General features: G+C 39.3%; 1 protein-coding gene across 4 annotated transcripts in view; it reads right to left on the bottom strand.

The window, feature by feature from the left end:
• The window catches only part of LOC146332482 (multiple epidermal growth factor-like domains protein 11), a 220,523-nt gene extending 197,088 nt beyond the window's left edge, over positions 1–23,435 (bottom strand). For 3 of the 4 annotated variants that reach the window (XM_084720274.1, XM_084720427.1, XM_084720508.1), the window contains exon 1: positions 22,755–22,963. The gene's annotated coding sequence lies outside the window, so the exon portion shown is untranslated. Of the gene's footprint in view, positions 1–22,754; positions 22,964–23,299 lie in introns of those variants that run through there. The other variant, XM_084720356.1, reaches the window with a different exon arrangement.
• Positions 23,436–25,673: the final 2,238 nt, after the last annotated feature.

Raw genomic sequence — 25,673 nt, 5'->3', positions numbered from 1 at the left:
GTTAAACAAAACCTTCAGCTTCATGTTTCCGTGTGTAGCTCGCTGGTGTAGTGAGAATTATGAGATTTAATGTGCCGCTTCATCCTCGTGTTTGCATAAAGCCTGACACTGCTGAGCCCATTGTCAAACTAAAGAATTACCCTGCTATCTAATGAATCAAAGATAATTCTAAAGGTACACGTATTAAGGTCAAAACCATTGAATTTCCACACAATAGCTGAATAGAGAACGAACAAACACTTAGTCTCCCATTCTCTCTGGGTCTCAAAGGATATTAACAAAAAAGTGAGCTGCATTAATTCAAGTTCTTTGACACATTTTCCGTCTGTCTGATTGGAGAATGTCACTTTTCGATCAACAGCGACTCTATTAAAGCTACAGGAAAATGAAATGGGGAATTTGTGTTTTTTTGCTTTAAAGTGGCAATCGCAAAGATTTTCATTCAAATAAACGTGTTAGGTCGCCGTCTGGCACCAAAGGACGGAACACAATGGTGACTGAGCCTGTGACCGACTGATGAAAACATTGCAATATTTCTGCTTCCTTCCAAGAATTGCAGGAAAAACAGTGTATTAGAAAACTGAGGACGTCTCAACAACACTTTGTCTCCTCAAGTTTTGTAAAAAAAGCTGAATCCCCTTCTGTCACTGAGAGAGAATTAGGTTTATCTTGAAAGATGCCTGAAACAATTTTGGTCTTTTCTCAAAGACGGACTCAAGATTTACAAGTAGTACTGTGCAGGTGGGCGGTGAGACGGGTTTTCCTCCTCTGTTTTGTTATCCTTCCTTCTCCTTTTCTCTCTTTCCTTTATGTTGTCTGTGAGTTATTGTAAAAGCTGAAGCTGAAGAATGTCAAGCTCTTTGCATCTTCACATCAAAAGCACTTAACTGGCCAAACAAGAGTTAACTTTTAATATGACGTGGCACAAAAAAAAGTGATGCGTCTGTCAGTGAGATTTTCACCGACCGCGTCCACAAAACAAGACAACGGTCATTTTCAGTGTTTTCTGACAGCGGATCAGTTTGAATTAAGTCTGGGTGACACAGCTGAAAAACCTATCACGATAGTGACGATTTATGTCAGTTGACATCGATAATTATTGATAATGTAGGTTGTGACTGACGACATGTTGTGTACTACAGGATGGGAGGGTGATAAAGTGAGTAAATATCACAATATTTTTGACCTCGATATTACAACGATATTGACGGGATGACAATTGGTGCTTTCACAAAATATTAACCCAATGAGATTTTTGGATAAATAATCATCAGTAATGTGACATAATATGCAAAATTCTGAAAATTACACCACTTCACTATATGCAGTCTTTAAAACCAGGAAAAGGCAACACTTACACACAATATATAATGATATGCACAGTCATCACGATACCTTGCCTCATATCACACTACGATATAATATTGATAGATTGTCCAGTCCTGGTTTGAGTGATTGCAGGCAGCAATGAAGCAGTCAGGAGAGAGCTTAAGATCTGAACCCGAACCCGACGGGACCCGATGGGTTCAAGTTGGGTCGAGCCTAATTTCTCACATGTCACGGGCTCACTTCAGGTTCGGGCTGTATTATATTTATTTGTTTATTTTAATTTTTCTCCCCACTTTGCTCATTGCCAATACAGGAAGAAAAATGTCAGGCTGTAATCGGGCTCTGAGTGAAATATGCTAATGAGGGTTGGGTTCGGGTTGCCAACGGGCTCAACTTTTCAGGCACGATTGAAGCGCTCATCAGGAGCAGCCACAGTGAGCTGCAGGCTGCACACCTCCAACCTCTCAACCAGGTAACCAGCTCCTCTCGGTGTGCGCCGACGTTTACAGACTCATGCTGTGTGCAGCACAAATCAGATCACAGCTGCTCACAGAATGATAGAAAAAAGCCAATTATTGCTTTCACAATAGTTTTGCTGCCCCCCAGACTTCTGTGACCTCTAGTATTAAATGTAATTTGCTGCAACTACCAGTGACTGCAGGTTTTGCAAAGTCAACCAGGACAGAAATCCTTCAGACTGTCACGTTACCATCTTTATTTTGTAGTTGAAAGGCTCAGGTCTCAACAGCTCTGAGACAACAAGAGTAAAAAACAAACGTGGACTGCTTTTCTTCCCTCCACATCATTTTGGATTTGCATTTGACAGATATTTAATCAACTCGTTAGGAGTTAAAGTTAGAGCTGAGAGAATGAGGAACGGCAAAGTTTGGGAGGAGAAATCTTTTGCAGGATTTTTCACCATGAAAATTCTAAACAACTTAGTTCAAACAACAAGATTAAGTGTTTGAATTTTGAAACAGTGTGGAAGAAAAGGGATATTCATATCTGGCAGGGATGTCAGCCTTTTCAATACAAAACAAACCAGACAGGGAAAGAAGATGTAGTGAAGGACATGACAGCTCAATTATTTTTACTTTTGCAGAGCTCAGTAACAGGTAAGGTTTTAGCTACTGGTGCAGCTCAACTGTTCTATCCTTAACAGGCTTGAAAATCCAAATAAATAAAAAGTAAAACACAGTGCCTAATCCTGCATTCATGGGTTGTCAAAATAATTGGAAAAATTAGCTCCCGACTGAAAAAAAATTCATGTGAATTCCCCCTTAAATTGGAGCAACAACTCAGAAAGTCTGTGAACATTTTGGTAAACAACTTACCGAGTGGTTGACTTCGTTTATGCAGAAACACGGTGATGAAAGCAAATGTTTGGTCGATCACTTTTTATTAATTCATGTATTGCATATCAGTTTTTAGCTCACATGTAATTTGTAACATGGTATTAGGTTGTAACTGTCACAGTGCCCTAGATTAGTTTTATTTATGAGCATCAACTCTGAAAACAAGTCAGGTAAAACAATATTTGAGTGGTTTTGAGTGGCGTACTGGTGCAGAGACCAGTCTAGGACTAAAACTTTTTAACAATGTGAATCATCACTGGGACGCTCGCCTCGGCCAACCATCATACAAACACAACAACAATTCTTACTATTTATGAGACGTTCACGTTATATTTACAAAGTACTTTCAAGTGAAGGTAATATTCCTGAGAGTTCAAAATTTATTTTGAAGCAAATTCTCAGATCCATTCTTACTTAACTAGTCAGTCTTCAGATCTTAATTTTCCTGAATATCTCACAAAGTTCAAGAATATGTAGAGATACCAAACTGAGTGACTTTTCCCACCTGGAAAAAAGTTGTTCTTCCATAAAACATAACAAAGGTTATTGTTGTCCATGTTGTATTTCTTCTATTGCTTCAGGGTCAATACGGTTCACACCTACATCTTCATCTCACGTTTTCTGCTTTTAACTCTTTGTATGTAAATTAAAATTAAACTCAAACTAAACTCTGTATACGTTACTGTCTGAGGAGCACATGAATGCAACAGAAGTTCAGTCTGCTGGCTGGTTGTAAACTGCTGGTCTTGTTCCAAATGATCTGTGAGTCAGCGCTGATATAATATTTGATAAACATATTGATAAATCTGCAGCTTTGAGGACAGATGTAAACCTTCAACCTTCAATACTCACATTTCTCAGATGAATTAATACTCAGTCAGCGCTGTGCTCAAACTTTTCCACACAACGGTTAATATGTTGCCATAGCAACCTATACAACATGGCCTTACTGTGTATGATGCCTTAAGGTTGTTTCCATTATTTACGTGGCCTTATTGATTTAATTTGCATAAAGAAACAAAATCTCGACTTCAATGAGTCAGGTTGGAAAAAATATGGAGGTTCTCAACAGTTATTTTATATTTTGTGTTATGTATGCACTATTAAAATAAAGGAGCCAACTAAATCCATAAAATGTTCTTCTGCTTGTCTCCACAGGAGAACCCCTTTTTGGTTCCTAGTAGAGCCTTTAATAAAGGTTCCACTTTAAACCCTTTCAGAGAGTTCTACCTACAACCAAACATAAAGGGTTATAAAATGAACCGTCTGTGAAAGGTTTCATCTAGAGTCCTCTGTGAGAGGTTCGACAGAGAACCCTTCTCTGGGGGTTCTATTCAGAACCTTTCTGGGTGCTAGCAAGAACCCACCCAGGGGGTTCTACCATGAGCTTTATTATAATCTTAGGGTTTTTATCTAGAACTCACAAAGAGGGTTCTACCACAAACCTTTTTTTTCTATTTTTATTTTCTATTGTTTTATCTGGAAACTACCCAGGGGGTTCTAACAAGAATCTTTTCATTTTCCCAATATTGTTTTATCTAGAACCCACCCAGGGGGTTCCTGATGATGGTACAAAGATCCCTTGACAAATCCATGATGAAAGAGTTCTTTGAAGATTTAAGAAAAGGGTTCTTTAGATGAAAAACAGTTCTTAATGGAACCCTTTGTCTTACAAAGAGTCCCTGACAAACCCTTTCCTCAAAAAAAAGAGTTCTTCAGAAGTGAATGGTTCTGGATTGAACCCTTTAGACCTTGAGGAGAAACCCCTTTCAGAACCTTTATTTCTCAGAGTGTATAGATTCTGAAAAGTGGTTCCTGGTCAGGTTTTCTGCAGTCTTTACATTAAACACATCATCTTTGGATTCTGGGTGACACGCCTGCTGCTGCTGCTGCTGTTGAGGTGGAAACACAAATGTCAGACACGTTATATTTCTAGACGAGCTAAAATTTACTTTCAGAGCTTTAATGCTTACAGGGCTTTATCATCCATCTCCTTATTAAACACATGCGTATCCAAATCCAGCAGCATTTAAACCTCTGAGGACTGTCAGTCATAATTAGTATGTTGTTGCAGCCCCGCTGCTAACATTAAAGCAAAAGAAAGCAAATTTATCTCCAAAGTTCCCTCAGATATTCGCTTTAGAATTCACATCAGAGCACATGAAGGTGTTTCCAATGCGCAGCAGCACACGGCAATCAGCACTTTCCTTCATTAGCAGACTGAAGGTCATCTGTAGTGTCGTAGCTCATATGAAAATGCTCCAGCAGATTCTCAAAGCTCAAATCAGCTGCAGCAACAGGAAATAAAGTCACGACGGGTAACGATTCAGTCGAGGAATCGTTCATTAAAACTGCAGTGAGGCTCAAATTAAGAAGTTGCTCATGTATTCCGATCCATCAAACAGCTGAAGTCTTCATGAGATGTCCAGACTGACCGTTCACAAGGTTGGATTATCAGCCAGCAGAGCCGCCCCACAAGTCCTTCTATTGGATAGTTTAAAGCAGACCCAGAGACTGGGGGAAAGATTTTAAGTAACTAAATGTACAATGGAAGAAATTCTGCAAATTTAGGTTTTATATCTGCAATACAGCTTTTATAAACTCATTCCAAAACAAACTACCTAGATGGATAAAAAGCACAACAGGTAAGAGAAAAAACATGTATTTTTGATTTGGGGGTGAACTGTTCCTTTAAAGTGGAGAGATGAGAACCAGTGAAGGGAGACAGATGAAGAAGGATGCACAACAAAAGTCCACGGCCAGATTAATAAATAAAAGGGTCAATAAAGTTCTGTTACATTAATTGATAATGTGCACCGCTGAAACTGAAAAACTCTCAGGGGCCTTAAGGTGGTTCCTCCATTTTTACCTGATTTTGAGGCCCTGACTCAAAATCTACATTTAATATTTAAGTTTATATTATTTAGAAGGTGGATATCCTCACATACATTGGACTTTAAATCAAATTAACCAGTCCAGTATCACAGCAGGTTGTGAAATAATCACAAAATCTATACGTGTCTGACTTTATCACAATATTAAAAACTAAGAAAAATTTAAACTTGAAAAAAAAAATCTGTTATTCATAAAAAAATATGTTTTTCCTTTTAACTTAAAGAGCTTCTGCTTTGCTTTTTTAGTAAAATAAAAAATTAAAGTATCAGCTATGACCTGAGCACATGCAAAAAATTGACATGAATTTGCAATGAAGGCCTGAATTAGGTATCTATAACAAACAAAAACTATACAGCAGTCAGTATCAGTCCTCTAATTAAATAAGAAAAATAATAAAATTAAATAATTAATTGTGTAGTATCATTGTAGGTATCATCATGGATTATGGTATTGAGACTTTATTTTAATTGCAGCATCACAATATTTGATATATTGTTATATCCTCAGTTAATTACTGAAGATAAATGTTTGTACATTATAATGCAATGAACAAGTAAACAACACTGGGGTATTTCTACTATTATTATTTATTTCAGGAACGTCATGTTTTAGAGCTCCTCAAACATCCTAAAGTTGGTTTTCAGGGGAGCTCATGTACTTTGTCAGGGGAGCTGAGTTCTTCTTAGCTCCCCCGTGATTCAAACCATGGTTTCTGACACTAAAAATGGATTCGGGGAAGATATTTTACTCCAGGACCCTTTAGTGGATTAATCTTGTTTTGGTCTTTACGCTTCTTCACCAAAAGTCTGTTTAATTTTAGCTAGTGCTGCACAATTAATCAAAGTATTATTGAAACTGCAACATGGTCAAGTGTAATATCCAAACTGCAGTAGCTGTTCATTTTTTGGGGGGGTGGGGGGGCTTTTATGCCTTTAATTTACAGGACAGCTGAAGATATGACAAGAAAGGGGGACCGACATGCACCAAGGAGCTGTAGGCGGGAGTCAAACCCACGAGTGCTGCAGAGGACTCAGCACGTGGGGCGAACACTCTACCGACTGAGCTACAAGGCCAACAGAAACTGCAGGGTTTTTTTTGTTTGTTTAGGAGAAATATGTGACAGATCAGCTTTATAATAAATCACAGTGGTGCTGCAGAGAAGCCCTGACCTCCAAATCCAGATGTAAGAAAACTTGTTTGTTTGGTACGGTCCTCAATAAAAATGAAAAGTGTGATGTAAAAATAATCTTTCCCACTGATCTTGAATCTTAACATGTTCTTATCGCAATATGACTTTCTTTACCATATCATGAAGCCCTATTTTTTTTAGCTATTTCCAGTCTAACTGGCGGCTCAACAAACAGATAAAAAGTGAGTTTCCCTCCTGGCATTGGGTTGTGATACACTTCATGTTCCTTCATCAGAATCTTCACAAGCAGAGCAGAACTCCAGCGCGTCCTGTTCGGTTTGGTTGGCAGCTGTCATAGCGTGGTCACTAACTAACCCCACAGAGACTCTACAGACTGTTGATTGTCAGAAAAGGAGGAGGATCTCTTTACAATGAGCGAGTCTTGCTGTGCTCTGCTGGACTTAGTATAATCCACTGTAATGCTTGCAGCTCTCAGGGTCTCTATGAGAGAAGCTGTCAAAGCTGGTTAGCTTGAAGTCGACAGCTTCATCTGAGGCCCCGATCCGCCGAGAAAAAGTAACTAAACACTAAGATGGAGAGGCTATTGAGCAGGCGAGCACTTCTCTAATCGGACTTGTGTTTTCTTTCAGAGGACACTGACAAGTGCTCTCCACATGTTCGGGGGAAACAGTCAAAATAAATGCAACAGCAGAATTAAATTCTTCCCTCACTCAGTAGCGGGAGCTGAGCAGTGTCACAGGGTGATCTCTGCTATAATTTGGTTCCACTCGTCTCCCAGAGCAGGCAAGGTCATTACTTATTACAAGGAACATAATGAGTCCGACTGTCCGTCTCCAGGCTCTCGTGTTTAATGAAAGCTGTGGGAGATGCCACGAAAATCTCACACGAATTCCCAGCTGGCACCGTTTCAGGCCTTTTGGTTACTATGATTACTTCACTGCGCTGTTCAGATATGCAGCTTGACTCGCTGCACACGGACTCTGTCAAGTCTCCCTGTCGCTCTGAAACTAAAGTCGAAATTCACTAATCAAACTTTTTACTTTTTGCAGTTCAAAGTGCAGCAGCAGACAGAATTGGAATTGTGTTTTTGGTCTTTTTGTCTTAGGATCGCACACTCTTAGACATAAGGCTTCCAAAGTTGGCCAAGGGTCTAAAGAAAGGGTTTTTCAAGAATTGCTGAAATCCTTGAATCTCTGAAGTATTTTTCATTAAGGGTTCTAGATAAAATCCTTGGAAAATAAAAAGGTTCTCAGTCAAACTCCTTGGGTGGGTTCTAGATGAAACCCTTGGAGTGTAATAGAGTTCTTTGTAGAACCCCCTGGGTAGGCTAGATATATCCCTTGGACTATAAAAAGGTTCTGTGGGCTCTTGTTAGCATCTTTAGAAAGTGGGCAGAGAGGGGTTCTACCCCCATAAAAACTACAGGGTATAGGTTTTGAGATATAGGTAGAACTCTGAAAGGGTTTTGAGTGGAACCTTTATAACAGGATCTATCAGGAACCAAACGGAAGAACCTTTTATGGTTCTAGATTGCACCTTTACTTCTAAAAAAACAACAACAAAAACCCCATACTCAGTACCTCTTTCAATACCAAAGCAAAGTGAAAAAAGTCACACACAAAATAAGACATAATTAAAAAAATATTAAAATTCATTAACAACCTGCACACAGAGCAGGAACAGAAAAAAATCACTGAACACTGTCTGGTTTAGTTTTGCTGAAAATCAAATTTAAGACTGAACTGAAGTCTTGAATGAACATTTTTTCAGATATTGCCTTGTTTTAAACATACAGGGCTCTATCGTACAAAGCTGTTGTGCTGGTGGCGCAGGATTTACTATCTTACATTGGCACAGTTGCCATTTTGCCATGTCTACAAGATAGCAAGTGAACTAACACCTGGTCTGTGCAGCCATGGAGGTCTAAAAATGAAGGCACAACCAAAGCACGGCTATGTTGTGCTTGGCACAACACACCTTCATTTACTTTAACTCTTTTCCCCACATAGGAGCGCATATTAGTAAAGTGTCCTTTGAACATACGTGTAAATATTGAAGTTAAAAGCGTGCACGTGTGTGTGTCTCATGCTTGGCTGAGGCGCACACGCACATCTCCACAATCAAAAAACACCTTTCATTAATTGTTAAACAGCTGTACACGTGTGTGAAATTATTATCACTAATAAGGAATCAGGAATTATTATTACAATTATGAGGCCCAGGAGGAGCCCAGGAGCCTCATTCAGCAGAGCTGCATAATGATGATAATAATAATGAATTATGAAATGTACCATAATTTCAAGGTGCTTTATTGTAAAACATGTCCAGTTACATATCTGCATGATATTTATGGTTTGTGTATTGTATTACATTTTGCAGACGTTCACCTAAAATTAAGTATTCACACATGAGAGGTCCTGTCGACTCCATATATTGCACGCTCTTGTTCCAGGAGACCTGTCTCCTCTCTTCTCCTTGTTTCTTCCTGGTAAATCTGCCATCATGCTGCCAACACTTGCGCCCTGGTGCACCTTCTTCTTAAAGGTGATGAGGTCTGACTTTCTGACTGGTTTACTGCATGCTCGGCTTCACCTATGAATTAATCAAGGTAGTTGGGCACAGCTGATAGGTGTATCCCGGTGTGTGCTGCTGGCGTAATGTTGAGGAAAGGACAGGATATTTCTGCCCCCCTGGTGCAAGCCGACAAAGGTGGGTTTGAACACAACTTGAATAAATTAAATCCATTGTGCCTCACGCCTTCAACTTGCACTTTAGATCAGCCTGATCAGGGCCTGTGCTTTCAAAAAAACGTGCGCCGATATGAAAACTTTTTTTTTTACCCAAGATAATGCAGGCTGTTTTTATTTGTCTATTTTACGTTTATAGGCAGTATTATGTATTTGCATTATGTATTTGATCCTGTTTCTTGCCCTGATGTTATAAAAATCTGTAAGATCTGCCGTATATGCAATGGTATGCAACAATCCAGTATAAACGGTGTCCATATGGACAGGCGGTATGGTACAGTATAGTCCAAGTCATGAGGGGTGACACTGTCCTGCTGTCACTGAGTTGGCTGGGACTGGAGACATTACAGCAGGCAGCATTGTGTTACTGAATGACTGTTGGTACAAAGGAGCACTTGAAGTGCTCCTTCAAAACACAACACGGGTATCGACAAACTCTGGCAGGAACAGCAGACCTTTTCAATTAAGCCAAAAGGTAGGCAGTTTATTTTTAGCATCGCTGGGCAAGAATTCCAAAATAACCTTTCAGCACGTTGTAATTCACGAGGTCTGACAGAAAACTAGACTTCTGCTCTTCCTCTTTGCTCTGTTTACAAAATCCAGCCCGTGATGGGAGACTTTGGCCGATCACAGGTCACTTCAGGAACAGAGTTCCTATTGGCTGTTTTTGCAGGACAACTGACTCCTTCTGCTGTTCAAACTTATGGGTTTGGTGGGAGGGGCTAACCTGAGTGATACGACACAGCAGAGACAGAGGCAGCAGGTTTTGCCTTCTGCAGCTTTAAATACCATCAACATACTCAAACATTATGTTGGACTGTCTTTTGTGACAAAGAGAATGTTACTACATGTGGCTGCTTGTATATAAAACCTACTTCAGCCTCATTGTGGTGCAGTCCACATCTTATTACAGCCTACATCATGTCAACAGAAGTCCTATAGACTAACAGACCTGCTAATGATGCACACAGAACTGAAACTGAGCCCAGCTGTCAACTGTGGAGACAAGACAACCTCAGTTATGTAAGAAAAGGTCTTATGTCCTCGCTGCTTAAGTTGATTTGTTAAACAGAAACTGATCAGAGCCTGTTTACACCTGGTATTAACCTGCATTGTGGGTGACAGGAACTAAACACACGCACACGCATTGTGATCCGATCACTTAAATACTGCAAGGTGACCACATAAATTTTGTAGGGTAAATACTAATACTTCCTCCGCTCCACTAGCTGCATGGCTAACCGAGCTAACTAGCTAATGGAAGCTGCAGTTGGCAGCAGTTAGCAGTTACTTTAGCAACAATAAAAGCTATCTGTCCATCAGGAAACTCACTGTGAGTTGAGACAGGGCAGCCAGAGGACATCAGAGGGAAAACAAGAAAACATGTGCTGTGTCTCAGTTCACTTACACTTCCTGTTTTGCGTGCACAGGTGCATTCACACTGACATTTTTGGAAAAATGAAGTGCATTAGATGCTTCTCCCCCTCAACAGTCACCATCTTGTCTATGTAGCGGAGGAGGCGGAGCTACCAAACTTGTGACCCACATGGTGACCCAGGTGGCTGAGGAAGCAGCTGCAGCGACCACAGTGAACATCAAATTATACGGATATAAGTCATTTATGTTTTTATCAATAAGTATCACTATCCTGTTGTCAGATTGAAGCCACAAATATGTTTATTTGATTAATTTTCTAAAGATCTGATACCACGAGTCAAATATACATCAAAATATTGATGTGTTTTCAGCCAGTAGGAGGAGGAAGAGCCGGCCCGTTATCAATGGAGATTAAGGCGTATTTTTAACCTCCTGAGAAACAGAAGGCAAAGAAACACAAGTTTAATTAAAAGGACGTTCATGTTGAATGAAGTGAAAATCAACACAAATGAATAAAGAAGCCAGGGTGATGTTTTGGCGGGTGGCGGTGATATACTGATAATTGATTTACTGTTTCAGAGAAAATATCAAACATTTGCTGATGCCAGATTCTTAATTGTGAGGATTTGCTGCTTTTGTTTGTCAGTTAGGACAGTTAATGAAGAGTCTTTGGGTTTTGGACAAAAGGAGAAATTTGAAGACGTCACTTTGGGCTCTCGAAAGTTCTGATGAGCATTTATCACAATTTTGACTTTTTATGGACTAAAGGAATAAAAAAGCTTGTCAGATTAACCCATAATGAAAATTGGTTGCAGCCCTGTTTTTTTCCATAATGTATTCACTAAAATTAATTCATTAAATTATAAAGTTCTGTTTCTGTTCAGTATTCAGTGAAGCTCAGCCTGCGGGAACACTGCAGGCACTTCTATCATTTTTCAACCGAATTCTTGTCTCATGGACGGTAAATTCATCAAATCAACAACACATTTGGTCTTTGCAAATGAAAATGATGTTGGTTTGTGTGTATCTGCATACAGAGCGGGGAAGGAAGAGCAGCTCATCATGTGAGACACGTGGAGACACACTGTAATGCCAGGTGTGAACTGATGGACTCACAGATGTCCACTGGTGATCAGATCACGCAGGACACGTGAGAATACCAGGTGCAAACAGGCATTTGTGGGATTCCCCATGGAGAACATTTGTTAACTATCTCTTTCATTTTATTCGTCTGCATCATTTTTTAATGTTCCCAGGTTCATATCAGTCTTTTTTTCTTCATCATCTATTGTGAAGCACATTGTGTCCTTTTCTATTAAATGACTATTTACTGTAAATAAAGCTTCATTACTATTACCAGACAAAAATCAAATTCAGAAAACCAGCACCAAAAGCAGCACAGCAGGTCTTTCCCAGCACAGCAGTGGTGACTGTTTAGAGGCTGAAAGCAATTTGGTCAGAACTGAGAGAAAAACAGGACAAAAACAGGGTCCACGATTAAAATTTTTACAATTCATCTCTCCACTGACACCTAAATTTGACAGTTTTTATATGAGCCTCACTGCTGCACTTTGTAATAAGATGTTCCTCAAACTACTGCAAAGACTCTGAGCACTGCCTATGTAAAGTCATTTCACTGCGCTAGGATGTAATTCTCCATGTGCACAATGTTTTGTGACGTATATCCACTTTACAGACCATCTGTCACGTAGCTTCCAATGTCAAATCTGCTGTACACATCTATGGTCACCTGAGTGCTTTTTCATCCCCAAGCTATTTAAAATACTTGACTTTCCACAGTTTCTGTGTATTAGTATTATATCATTTTGATAATCACATAGGTGTTTTTAAATAGCGTGGTTAGCCAGTTAGCTAGCTCACCACGGTGAAGTTTATAATGTCAGTCAGCTCCACAGAAGCTCTTTGTACACAGAAATCCCGAGCGCTGGCCTTTAAGCTGGCTCTGTGTTTTACACCGACCAAGCAGTGCAGCTGTGTCTGCTTACTGCAGGCAGCTCTGAGTCAGCGCTGAAAAAAGTGTCCACCCGTCTCCCTCAGTCTCCCGGCTCAAAACAGCTGATAAATATGTGGGATAAGTTTGTAATTTAACACAAACAGCAGTGAACACATTATGCTTGCTTTCACAATATGGTGTTTGTCGGTCTCTCTCATTTTGAGCAACCCTTCCAAGCACTGAGTGTAAAAAAGACTAACAGCAACCTAATGTTAGCTTGTGGCTAGCTAATGTTGCCAATGGTTATCTGTATATCAAAACAATCAAAAATACTAACTAAACACTAATACACACTATATACAAAGCAAATGCTAAACTATTCACAGTATGTATTTTAACAACTTGGAGATGAAAAATCACTCTGGTGACCATAGAAGCTAAGTCACAGATGATCCGTGAAGTAGATATACATCACACTACACTGTGCAAGAGGTAAACAAATATGTCAATCAACCACAACATGAATCAGTCCCTCCAGGATTTTTCAGGCTGTTTTGGGGCTTGAAATGCCTGGTTTCACATCAGCTTTTCTAAAAAATTGAATTGTAAAGTTGTGCAGAATTCACGGGGTCACGACATCGTAACTTCCTGGAGGGACTGGTGAATGAGTGTATTATTGAAATAATGAAACTCAGACAGCAGTGACTCCATCAAGCAGACAGCAGAGCTCCAACAAACCTTTAACACGTCTCTTCAGAGGAGTGTGGACAGAAGCTTGCTTTAGTTTCACCACACGGATTCTTATAATGATAAATAACTTTATGGATTGTAGCTTCAGGTCCAAAAACATCAATTCAAGACCCGGTTCAGCCCGTCAGACACATACCAGATCAATCCATCTGTAAACGATAATATGACTCACCCTTGATCCAAACTTTCAAACCGTGGTACCGACCGTGTTTCTCTGGATAATCCACAGACCCTGTTCTGAACGGGTTTCACTGGAACTGATTTCTACCAGAGAGACAGTCCCTAAATACCAACAGACATGATATGTTTGGTTTGGGTTAAAACAAGTCATCTGCAACTGTTTGACCTATTTCCCACCAAATGTATTGATTGAAAATTGATTTTGGCTGATAACTGTGAAAGGATAGGTGATGTGTTTTCTGGGACGGTTGATGCAGTTTGAAGATTAGAAACAAACACAATAAATACTCCAAACTAAACAGAACAACTTCCAACAGTGGTGGAAAGAGTTCTGAAAATATGTGCTCAAGTACAAGTACCGTTACTTTACAAAAATACAAGTAAAAGTACTGGTGGTAGAAAAATAGTGAGTACAAATTACAGAGTATTTGTCCCCAAAAAGACTACTTAATTACAGTAATTTGAGTATTTGTTATTAGTTACTTCCACCCCTGCTTTCCAAAACTTTTATAAAAAGACTGATGCAACTTTTCTGATGAGCCACAGTCGTGGTTACAGTTTAATTAAACACTTTGTTCACCCGTCCATCTACGCTGCTGACCGCTTTCTCTTTTTTTCAGATTCTGAGGAGCTGCAACAACATCATGCTGCTTCATTCACTGTTTAACGTATCTGAACATTCAACCAAGAGACAGTAAGCTCACTAATCAATAACCTGATCAACAGAAAAGAACATTTCCTTTTCATAAACTTTTTGATTGAGGAGGATTTGCTACTTTGCTGTCTTATGTGATCAAAATGAAATATTTCGGGGTTTCTAATGACTTCATCATTATAAACAATTTTCTGACAATTAATCAATCTGCAAAGTGAATGGTTGATTAATTGATAATGAGAATAATTGTTAGTTGCAGTCCTACATTTAACCAATGCTTTTCTAGCCAGGACAGCTGCATCTCTGATCTCTGACTGCAGCTAGAAGACCGGAAGAAAACCTCTGTATTCACATTTAAAAGTCCAAAAAGTGTCCCATTGGACAGAAAACCCATTTCTCCATCAGCCTGTTATCCTGAAAACAAACAGTCACTGCTCTGAAAAAACACACACACACACGCACGCACGCACGCACGCACGCACGCGCACACACACACACAGATCCTGCAGTTGTTAGTTCAGTGACTGCTGACCCTGTCCATGGTGCTGAATCAGGGTGGGGTTTATCCTTTATATTATTCTGCCCTTACAAAAAATGACATTTTGAGCAATTGTACAATTTTCTAATGTCAGAATCAAATCTTGAGAGTTTGATCTCAGCTGATGTCGCCCCCGTCACCTGAGTCATCAGATGTAGACTCATCAAAACTCAGTTGGAGCTGTATTCATGGCCTGACGTCTTTTTGTCGTCTCGGCTGTTCTGACTAAATCCAACATGTCTGAGTGTGTGTTTGCTTTCAGGACAATGGGACGTTCGGTCTGATGGGACATTTTTCTGACTGTTGAGGTTTGAGGTTAATGACAAATCAGAAAAATGGTATGGTGCCAAATTTTCAGCATTTAGCTTTAAAAATCTAACGTCAAACAAGGGTTACAACAATTAGCTGATTAGTTGTCAACTATTAAATTAATTGCCAGCTATTTTGCTAAACGATTAACAGTTAATAGTATAATATTTTCTGGTTTCTTTACTCCTTTTCATCGAAATTGTAATATGGCAATAATATATATCACACCATAACAATTTCAAAATGTTTTTCAATGAAAATAAGGGTAATGTAAAGGTTATTATTCCCTCTAATATCACAGATCATATTGTAATTACAATGTCAGTCAAAATAATCACAATTAGATATCTTTTCAAAATTGTTTGGCCCTATGTTCTATGACAATAAACTGAATATCTGTGGGTTGTGAACCAAAAAAAGACATTCTGACATTTTATTGGCAAAACAACTGATCAGTTAATCAAGGAAATGATGGACAGATTAATTGACAATGAAAATAATCATCTCTGTATCCAACTTTTTCCAGATTCTCTGTCAAAAGACTTGTCAATTAGCTGACTAATTGTTTCTGTTATACACTTTTTTATCCGTCCATCACCCTGTCAGTCCACGATGATTAAAGCGAGAATTGCGGGACGTCTTGATCCTGCAGCTCTGAACCACCAACTTGCTGGAAAAATACAACATGTGACCCTGGATGTCCTTTCCAAGAAACTCCCACTCTCTCTCTCTGTGCAACAATAACATGCGGAAGCCCCTGTCTGTTTTGTGTATAATGTGTTACTCATCCATTTGCCCCGAGGAGAGCATTCATGATGTTTTGTAATGGTCAGCTCCATCACCCTCCCTCCTGTCCACTCCAAAGTACCCACTAGGCAGAACCACTTAAAAGTCTTTTATGTTGCTTTTTTCTCCTCTTTTTTCCCCCTGTGCTCTGCCTTTGTTGCAGGATGAATAAGATGCTGAGAGCCGATGGGCTGCTGGCCTTAATGGTCTCTCCCTTTTACCTCCACCTTATGAGCCATTTGAATTTCATGACTGATGTTTTGCCATTGCCTCATCCTGAGAATGAGAGAACGGGGCACAAACTTCTTGACAAAGTCTCTCCATAATTCATTACTCCTGTCGCGCACACACACACACAAACACGCACGCACTCTCAGCCGGTTATGCTGTGGAACGCCATAAATAACGTGCAAGATTTTCATCTCCATCTCTAATGTGATAAACAAAACGAATGCACTCAGACAAGCAGTTTGGTTAGAAAAGCGAAATCCAAGAAACACCTAAAGATGACACTCCATTATGACTTTCCCCTCCTGACGTCCTGAAGCTGCTCAGTATTAATTTTTCCCCCCGTCTTTATGTGCGATAATGCAGCGCGAGATGAAGCTTGCTATGCAAAGGCAGCCAGCCACGGGCGCTGGAACTCCAATATAACATGTCCTTGAGAAACAACAGCCAGTGTTCTCCCATTTATCAACACTGATTACATGTATTGATCTGACAGAACATGGAGGATTCCCAGTTGAAAGGGTTCAGCAGACTGGAAACACAGCGGCTGCTGCTGCTGAGGATCATGGTCCGTCCAGACTGAAACAGACAAACCATTTCACACTCTCACGCGGTGAAATACAACTGCCTTCAGCTGTTACAGGAGCTCAATGTTTCACTGCGTTTTTACCAGATCTTTACTACGTGCAGAAAAAGCAATAATAACTTGGTGTCATTACATTATATTTATTATAGGACATCATATGATAATAATAATAATAATTTTGCATGACCTGTAATGTTCCTACCAAGCCAGATTCTGTCGGCTCTTGCTCCGACATCCCAGCGACATCTTTTGGAAACTTTATGTGCTTTTGGAAAATGACCCTGTTTTATCCACCTTGCTCTCAAACTCTCAGGAAACTGTGTAATACATAGTTTGAGTTTCATCATCCACATCCTGTAGCGCTGCCCAACTAAACTCCAGCTCTCCTTCACTTCAGCTCATAAACTTTTGTGTTCACCTGCCACTGTTTCCTTGAAAGCGCCCAATCAGTACTGCACATGTATAATCAGGCAATTATTGAGCCCTGAATTAATAAATAAAACAAATAAATACACTTATACATATAATATGGGTCTGTTAATATGTTGGTCCACTGATCTTGTTAATACAACAGACATATATGTTTATATGAATACCAGAAGTGGAGATGCCTCTGGTACAGCCTAAGATGCTGGTGGTGAGTACGCAAATCTACTCACTGATCTGATATCATGTAATCAGCTGTGAAATGGGACCCTGCTACTTCCCAGTAGTGTCACGTATGCCAATTTTAGCCAGGCCATCCTCACCTGACACACCAGATGGTTTGTTACACAGAACCATCTGGGAAGCCGTCCATAGAAACTGTTTGGAAAAGGGCAGGCGCTTTAAAAAACAAACAAAAAACACACTTTGTGGGTGATTGGATGAACCATCTGTCATGTCTAATGTCAACCAAACCGAAGCCAAAGCCTGCTGGAAGAAGCATGAATACATTGTTTTGTTGTGTTGTTCTTTGCTCTTCCTTCAGTGAAGAAATCCTCTCTAGGTCTGATATAACTGATGCTATCACAGCATCTATGCTAACATCTTTGGTAGCTTTCTCGCTGTTGTCACACCTAAAACCACACCTGTAGCTGCCAGTCGTCCCTGCGAGGACGCTGATTGGCTCAAACCACCTCTGGTGCAGACAGAAACAGATAGCTTGGATCCCAGTAAGATGGATTGTAACGTGATCTAACAAATCCAGTTGCCTCGCAAGATAAATGTCACACAACAATGGGCTAGTAGTATACAGCTGTAAAAAATTCTAATAAAATATAGACATATGTATATTTTTTTAACGCATCAGTATGGGATCATCGGTATCAGTATAATGTCACACTGCAGATTGTGCATTACTACTTTTCATTATTATTATCATGTACAATATTAAATATAATGTGCAATTTTAAGCTACTGCATGGAGGTTTTAACTGATTATGAGACAGTCAATTTAATATACGACCCACGAAGATCGGCCATTTCTAGTGATTCTTAATGTCTGCCACTGGGTTGGATTCTCCTTGAAATCACATGAAACAAGCCTGTGTTTACATTTTCATAGGCAAAGTTACAGTGAGTAGTATGTTAGCCAATTAAAAAGAAGCAGGAGATTTTTTTTAAAGCTTATGTTTAATTTTGAAGTTATATTTTGTGGTTACGGCAACGGAAACACTACCACTTTTGTCCACAGGGGGCTCCAAAACCAACAAAATATGAAAGTTCCTTGTAGTAGCTTTAAGTTCATCATCTGGTGCAATATAACTATTACTTTCAATGTCAAAACTACTTTTTCTGTTTTAGTTTACTCACTTAACCTATCTTAGTCTATTGTTATTCTATTGGACAGTGTTTTACAGTTGGATTGGCTCCTTATACAATTTATATTTCACTTAATATTTGTTGTTTTTATTCTTATGTTCCTGTAATTTTGGGGCAACCTCTGGCACAAGAATTTCAATCAAGATGAATGAAGTTCCATCTGATCTTATCTTACTGGCTGATAAGCTGAGTTCAGATATGTAAGTCTGTATAGGAACATTTCTGAACAGTTCTTTGACAGATACACACTAAATCCCAATATGAGAGAAGTTCCTTTAAAACAAAGCAATCTAAATATGAGAGCCTCTCTCTCTCTCTCTCTCTGCCAGCATGGAGGTAAAGCACATTACAGCTTAGTCTGAATCTTCATTCAGGACATTATTTGTGTGTAACATAGATTTTTTTTTTTGTGCCCAGAATCGTTTATCATTTGCAAATATTGCCTGACGAGCTCCAGGCAGCAATTTTTTTCCCTCTCCGAAATGAGCATGAATATGAATAGCATTTCGGGATGAAATAGGAATGGAAATGGAAAGTCTGGTTTAATGTGCTGATAGACTGACAAACAGTACCTCCAACAGTCTGCACAAACATCATTGAATTTCAGGGACAAAAACACTTCCACATGCTTCAGAAAAGCCCAGAGGAACAGCGTGCCGCTCGCTCCAATATTCCTCCTGTACTCTGCACCAAATCAGGTGTTTAATGGCTTTGTGGTTGCGAGGAGCGGAGAGTGGACCGTTTGGTTTGTATGCATGGGAGGACGGCTGGCCTGGAGGAACTATTTTCTGCTGGCGACACACTTCAATACTCTGCCCTCAACAGCCTGTTATTCTTTAAACAGTGATTGGAATTATGTTTACCATTAAAAGGCTAAATCACAAGTGCAGGAGTGTGCAGGACACAGTTATTAAGATGTGGCCCACAGAGCGGTCGAAGTGTTTTCGTATGGACTTGAAAATAAATTCTCATTTAATGACTCCTACTACTGCAGCCACAAATAATTAGCTAGAATACTGAAGGCTCTCTTAACCATAATTAATTCATATTTGATATTTTTTCCAGAGAATGTCTGAACATTTTGAATTTTAGGCCTCATTTTCTACAACAGCCTTGAGTCACATCATAAGGAAATCACCTCTATTTTTTATGCTTTTATGGCTCATAAAGAGCTCAGTATAGTAGTGATGACGTTAAGTGCCTTAAAGGGATAGTTCAGGTTTTCTGAAGTGTGGTTGTATGAGGTACTCATCTAAAGCGAGTGTATTACCTACAGTAGATGGAGGTTGACACACTCAAAGTTTGGAGAAGCAGCAGGAGAACTGATGCAGGAAGCTAAGCAATGTACTGCTGAGGACAGGGTCAACTCTCTCTCCAAAACAACTCCTTTGACAAAAACAGTAATTTTACCTCACAGGACACAGAGGTTCCTCATCAGTTGCTACTTAGATCTGTTAGTTTGCTTGACTTATTGTGTGACTTCTGTATTTTAAAGGATTAGTTCGGATTCAGTGAAGTTGCACAATAACACAAACAACCTAACCGATTAAGGCAGTGGCAGATCAACAACCCGTGATCTGGGAGGTGAAATGATTGAAAAACTGATTTTATCAAAGGAGTCTGGCTGCTTTGGACAGAGCGATATTTGGTATAACTTTTATGATATAACGGTGGTTTTCCATCAGAAAAGTCTGTCTGACAGCAAGCTAAAGTTGTTGTTTTTTTTTACATGTTATGTTTTTCTCCTTATTTACTTGGGGAAAGTGGTCCTTGGATATTTTTTAACAATCAGATCTTAAAACTACCACAGGGAATTTTCATATGTTGTTAATTTTGGAGGCCACTGTGGACAAAAGCTGTAGTGTCTCCACAGTAATAACCACAAAATATAATGACAAAAATAAAATCTTAATAAAAACCTTCACTTGTTTCTCTTTAACTGGCATCAGGTAAGATAACGTTACAACATATATACTGTGTGAGAATGAGTGGATTCCAATTAAACTAAACCACGACAAACTTGTAAAATTAACTTTTAAACTGACAAACATCACATTTGTAATTCCTGACACAATTCAAACGGGAACAAGACCACTGGTCAGATTTTTTCCAAAGTCAGGTCCCACTTGAAGGGGCGAAACGTCTCTCTGTGAACTGACTAATGGATAAGTATCTCATGCAATACCACATCAAAAAAACAAAAACAGAACTATGCCTTTAAAATATGCCATCACAGAAATCTGCATTCAGACTTGAGTGTCAAAGTGTGCATTTAAAAGTAGCTCAAAACCAGCAAGAAATGTGTTTAAAAGTCTGTCAAATGTACATTTTTTACCTTTTATACCAGCTTCACGAGTGCTGGTTATTAAAATTGTGTAATTATTTTCAACTAAAGCCGACTATATTCACCTGAATGACAACAAGAAGCATCTACATATGAAAAAGCACTCTCCTTCCAATCAAGCATTGCTTCAGTGTGCTTCAAACACAAGCCTCCATGTGCTCCAGCGATGCTGAGACTCCGGTCTGCAGTCGACCGTCTGCCATCATCAGTCTCATTTACTTTGTATTTATTCAGAGATAAATGCAGCTTCTTTGTTTTTGCGCTTATCACAACACAGCACTTGTGCAGAGCGCAGCACTCTGCTGGCAACTTCTGGTCCTGGAAATGATTCTTCCCCCTGAACTGTTGACCCAATGCAAGCAGCTGCACGCCAGCCACCCACACAGCATCATCTTAAAAAGTAAAACACATTTAATTAAGGTAAGAGCTCAGGAGTCGTCAAAAGCTGCATTACTATTATTGCGAGGGCACATTTGTGACAAATGTCCCGGTGACATATTGCACAGCACAGTCTCTAACTACAGCAGCAGCTCAGTAAATGGAGCTGCTCGAGGAGGGAACACAAAACAGAAATCGAACAACACTTCCCCTGCCAGCTTCCCCTCTCTTTACTTCAGTCTGCAGCCTGGTGGGTTTGAGTTTTACATCCTCAGGTCACTGAGCACAAATATTCAACTCATTCAAACTATTTAATGTAATCATCAAAACAGACATGACCTGAAAACTCCACAACTGACTGTGTGTGAGAAATCATCAGCTGTTGGCTCAAGATCGCCATCTAGTGGTGACACCAGGTCAGTCCCTGTGAGAAGTCTGCCTGCTGTGGTGCCTCAGGGGGAATCAATGGAAATACTACAACAGCAATGATCCTCCTGACCCATCTAATTACCATCAAAACCTTTTGATCCTCACAGAGTCCAGACTTAAAGCAGGGAAACTGTGTCAGATGAGGTTTTCTGTCCTCAGCAGCACCCAGTGTCTCACAGGCTGTGGGATTTTTTTTAGTTTAAGGTAGCTTTTTCTCTGTCCTAGCAGCTACTTGATTACAGTTAATTGCATCCACCCGGCGGCCAAGGTCGACTACGTTCTGATTAGATGAGTGGAATAAAAACCAGCAGAGCTCTGGGACCTGAGGAGGACTGCACAACAAAGTGAGGAGATTGAGAACAGGTCAACTGGCAGTAAATAAGGATAAACTCCAAAGTGACTGCACTCAAGAAAGCATAATAAAAAGAGTTGAGACAAACTTTTCAGGCAAGCCAGCCTCATACTGATGGCTACAGACAGGAATTATGTAAATACATAACGTCAGGGCTGACAAAGAGTCTGCAAATTAATATAAAGTCATGCAATGTTGCAACTATAAATCCTTCTTAATAAGCAATATTAATGATGTGCAATTTTCTTCACACTAATTTAATTTTTTGCTCAATTGTGCAGCTGGATGGAGGTTATTTAAGGCAAAACATCATAAATTACAAGGACTTATCTGTCTGGTGCAAATCAACCAGTTTTTGCAAACTTCAGTAACACAGCAATACAACACAGCAATATGTGTTTAAAAAGGACAGAAAAGTAAGAGTATTGCAATGATAATATAACCCAGAAGATTAAAAAATAGTCAATGCAAATGCGATGATGTGATTATAAAGTCTGTTATAAAAGCACACACTTCCTCAGTGAGGTTATTATTATTTTTCGTTTAACAGACATCTCTGCGTGTAAAGCACGTAGTTAAAAACTCAAAAATAGCAGCTTTAGCGCTTACCTGCAGGATTGATGCGTCCTAAATAAAGTTCATTCTCGTGGACTATATGGAAATAAAAATGCTATCAGAGGAGCGGTCTGACAGATGACAGAAGAAATAAATGTTCTAAAAAATATATGTCTGTGTGTAAAACATGAGTAAAGTCCTCTCAGCATCCGTGTCGGTCGGTCGGCGTAGTTGTTGCCAACTTGAGCTCAGAGTGTCTCCTCTCTGCTGGTGCTCTGCTGCAGCTTCAGTCCACAGCAGCAGCAGCAGCAGCAGCAGCCAAAGAGCAGCAGAGGCAGCGAGAGGATGAACCCCTCCTCACCGCCGCGATCGCTTCTGGGAAAAAAAACCCCACCGCGGTTTAAATGAGGTCAAACTGTCAGCGTTTCAAAAATAAAATGAGAAAAAATAAAACTCAGAATCTATATTTCATATTTAAAGATAATGGTGTTTGACCAGTAGAGAGCAGAAAAAAAAAAATGAAAAACACAAAAAAACACTGAATGAGCTGAATGGTTACCACATTTTCATTGCTAGCATGCTAGCTAAATGGTACTTACCGAGCACCATGGACATGTCTTTCTTTTCTCACACCAGTTGAATTTAAGTGTTCGCCAACTCCTAAAATAATCCTGTCCGCCAGTTAATCTTGCTAGCTGGGTCATTAAATTTAAACTTTCTTTGTCTGTTTCTCCATTTTATCTGCTGTCCGCCGTTTTGTATCCAGGATACATCACACAGTTAGCTTGTAGCTGCTAACAGTTTTAAACAGGCAGCATTGCTTTCAGTGTCGGAAACGACTTTGAAACTGTAGTTCAAGTCTCATCACAACTCTGGTCTGAGTGAGCTAACGTTAGCTACACAGACCAACCGCTTGTAAGGTGCAGGGAAGAACTTCATGGGCGTTGAAAGCTTTATATCTCTTTATTTATTTACTGTTGTATTAAAACTTAACTTTGGGGAAAGCGGAATGGGAACAAAGGAGTTTGAGAGTCTTGAGCGCGATTCACGTGCTTCCGCCGCTGCGCTTTGTCTCCACGGGGCCTCCTCCTCCAGGATTCACTGACGCCATATTTGGAGAAGTGCGTCACTCAACAGGTGGAGGTGATTCCCCTCGTTAAACTGACAACTGGCTCAACACCACTGATGTTAGCTACACTGACCAACCGCTAACATTAGCGCCACTGTATCCAGCATCCATTGTTTAAAAGCAACAAAAGAGCAGCTGTACTGATTAAACAAGTTAGCTAACACTCTTGTTAGCTATGTTAGCTTACACTTCTGTTAGCTAGCCAGTGAGTTAGCTATTACTACAGGTGTAAATGTGAAACTTAGGACAGTTTAAATATGTAAGCCCGATTTCCATCAACTCCATCAGATTTTTACAAAAACATGATTTTGTAGGCATAAAACGAGTTTAAAAAAGACGTGAATGCTGCTCAAGAATTGGTAAACTTTCTATTATTCAATAAATTCATTCAATAATGTTTCTATCGGATGTTTCAACCATAACATGTCAACTCTGTATCCCTTCTAAATCAACACTGAATAAGAATTAAGATTTAAAAATGTTTAAGAGAACTCTGAGCAACTTTGAAAAACATAAAACAGTTGCTCACTACAACTGCGGACACATAAAAAACGGACGTTTTACCAACTCAAAACATCAGTATTTGACAATGAGCAATTTTGTGGTGCGTTTAAAGACAGCTCGGACAAATCCTACTGCTCCTCCTTGTAAAGTAATTATTGTTGCAATAACAGTTATGCAATGTGTTAAGAAATACATTCAGGAGTTTGTTTTGTTTTATTTACACACTTGCAATAGTACTGTTGATGGGATTTTAGAGACACCTTACTAAAGGTGGGCCTGGTCATAAACTAATACTATTTTGGGGGCCCTGGCAAGTTTGGGAACACCTGGAGTAAGTTGAGTCTTTTTTACTTTACAACCAACTGACATTTTTTTTTTCTCCCGAATGATTGTTGAGAAATACAGCTTCTCTTTTCTTCATTCTTATTCTAAAATAGCTTTTGTTAATGAACCTGAATGCATTGTTTTTTCTCTAAGATGCAATACATTGATAATTTAGGGTTTCTGTTTTTTAACTCACATTAACGAGAAATCGAACTCTTAGTCGAGTCAAGTCAAAGTGTTTATTGTCGTATACACAGTTAAAAGCCGGTTCCCTTGTACACTGAAATTATTCCTTTGCCTTCCACTCTGAATGCCGCTGAACAGTGAAACACATATATAAAAGTGAAGAATAATATAAAGTAAAAAAAAGAAAATACCAAAATAAAATATAGAAATACAGGAGACAAATAAAGGTAAAGATATCAGGAGAGATGAGAGAAAGAAAAGTAACTGAGGAACACTATGTAAAATTACTATATACAATATCAGAAATACACACATTATACACAGTGTCCAATATACAATGAAAGATATCAGAGGCTGTGCAGAAGTAGCAGCATTGTAAGAAATCAAGCAGCATAAACATATAAATCTGTCAGGAATACTTTGCAAAAAAGCCAAAAAGGTTAATATGAGCAGCGTTCAAGAGTGGAGTCAGCCACAGGGGCCCCATTTTGACAAGAATTAGATAATGCATACACTTAATAATACCAATTCAAACGTCATCAAAATAAAAGAAAAAAAAGTCATTTATATATAAACATACACTGAAATATGTAAACTGACATTTCATTTTTAATCACTTGACATAGATAAAAAAAAAAAAACAGAAAACAAAGCAAGGACTTCAAAAATAAGGGACATAAATTCAACAAGAAACGATATATCACAAGAAATCTTGCTATTTTACTAGAGTACATAAAAAGGGTAATTTCGGGCTCTAAAGGTTAATAATCTCTCTTTGTCCAACAGTACTGAATGCAACACAAGAGGGACCTGATTGTGCGTCATGACGT

Source organism: Lutjanus erythropterus, chromosome 1 (assembly GCF_056507025.1).
Source record: "Lutjanus erythropterus isolate fLutEry1 chromosome 1, fLutEry1.hap2, whole genome shotgun sequence".
NCBI lineage: Eukaryota > Metazoa > Chordata > Actinopteri > Lutjaniformes > Lutjanidae > Lutjanus > Lutjanus erythropterus.
This window is presented reverse-complemented; position numbering and strand designations above follow the sequence as displayed.